The sequence below is a fragment of the Phytophthora infestans genome, genomic scaffold, assembly GCF_000142945.1.
Source record: "Phytophthora infestans T30-4 supercont1.6 genomic scaffold, whole genome shotgun sequence".
NCBI classification, from domain to species: Eukaryota; Oomycota; class Peronosporomycetes; order Peronosporales; family Peronosporaceae; genus Phytophthora; species Phytophthora infestans.
In genome coordinates this window covers 2,132,312-2,134,438 of record NW_003303753.1, presented here as the reverse complement: position 1 = coordinate 2,134,438, position 2,127 = coordinate 2,132,312, and positions in this window count along the sequence as shown.

Below are 2,127 nucleotides of genomic sequence, written 5' to 3'. Positions count from 1 at the left end.
TGAAGGCCGATCCACCAAGGGCCAGTTGGCCCCGCCGGAGCTCCACCTCTCCGAGAGACTCGATCTCGGTAGTCGCCTCGTACGCCAGATTCTGCCATTCTTTGTAGCGGCGGGATCCCACTGACACATATCCAGGTCGCCTAGGGATACCGTCCTTCGCCAACCATCGTCCGATCATCTCATAATGGTCCAGTAATAGTCTCTTGTCGCTGACGTTCGTGACCTGGAGGTATTGTGATCGACCTGGTCCCTGGATTACGGTAGGCACCCATTTCTCGCCCCGAGTGACCCACAGTTTCTCATGTTCCACCCACTTTAACCGATCTGGCAGTTCCCAGGTCTCTCCGGGCTCGATCCAGGTCGTCTTATCCGCCCTTATGATCCTCATCTTCGCCCCGTACAACGGTCGCCGTCCACTGAGCTGGATCCGCATCTCGTCAGGGAAACAAAGTGTCCCATCCGCCAGATCCAACCTCACTCCGGCTGGTACCATGAAGTCCATTCCGAGGATGGCGTCTTGACCAGCAAGATCTCCAACCCAAATATCGAACCAGTACACCAAACAACCTGCCAACGTGACCTTGATTCGCGTTCTCCCGTTTGTACGGTACACGCCTTCACCAATCCCAACACAATCTTGGATCCGACTCCCATCCACTTGGCACCCAACCTTACGAGCAGAGGCGGTATCTAATATAGACACCTCGGCACCACTATCTAGGAGTAGGATTGCTTTTTCATTGTTGATCTTGCCCCCTACCTTGGCTTGTCTGAACCACTTTCCTGGGGCATGGTACTTCCAGTATCCACGGGACTCCCTGGTTAGCAGATCCATGGATCCCACATCCTCAGATCCACGGGATCCAGTGACCTGACAGACCTTAGGGGGATCCGCAGTGACCTCACCCTTGGTAGGCTCAAACCATCGACCATGTTGGCGCTTTTCCCAGTAACCACGTGCCTCTCCCCATTGTAGATCCAGGGTTGAAGAGACTTCGGATCTGGAAAACTCATCCACTTGGCGCAAACTAGAGATCTTAGCAACTGACACTTCATGTAGATCACGTGTATTATCGACTGGATCTAGGGTTCTGCTACCTGGATCTAGCGATGTCTTGTTCACAAATGCATAAATACAATACCTAGAACGCTCGGCTCGTACCGGATTCAAACCCGGCGAGCGTCCTAGTTTAACATCTTCTCGGCCACTTCTGGCAACATCCCTCTGTGTTTGGCTGGATCAAACCATTGGCGGATCTGGTTGTAGAATTCTTCCATCGGACGCTTGCCAACGTCGTGAATCTCGCCACACCCGCGACACACGTAGAAGCAATGATCCCCGGGATGACCTTCTTGCCACACTTCTCACAGACCAGATGTTTCCAGCATCCAGATTCAGTGTGCTTCCGGGATCCGCACTGCGAACACCTGACTTGTCCTGTCCCGTCCATGAGATCTCGGGATCTGTACATCCCACGGTCCCCGGGTACGGTATCCCCCGGTCGAGAGTTGTCTCCGGTCTTCGCCGTCCGATCGTTGGACGCAGTGAGACAGACTCGACGGTAATCTTCAGGGTCGGAGTCCGAACCGTCGGATCCTGATTCAGTTCCTGAGTCGGGCGCCGTGACTTGGTGGACACGTCGAGTTGGGGCCGTAGGCGTCGGAGCCTTTTGGCGATACTTGCCGGATCCGACCGCCGCCTTCTTCTGGCGGTGTTTCGCGCGATCCACCGCCCGCAGCACTTCCTCAAGCTCGTCTGCGTCGGGAAGTCGTAACAGGGTCAGCCTTTCGGCCAGATCCACGTCTCCCAACGTCTCGATGAAATGATCCACATGTTCCCGTAGTACCTTGGATTCCCCATCCTTGATCTTCAACTTGGCCCGTAGACCGGCCACATTTAGTCGATGTAGGTATTCTAGCGGGATTTCATCCGATCTGCGGCGAGCATGGTACTATTGTCGTGCCACCGACACTCCCAATCCGCAGTACTGGGTCTGGAAACTGCGCAGCAAATCTGGGCCACTTGTTCCTGGTGGATCTACCCAGCTGCCGATACCAATTCCTGGCTGGCCCCGCTAGCAGATCCGCAAAGGTCAGACACTTCTCGGCATCCGACGCTTGATCTCT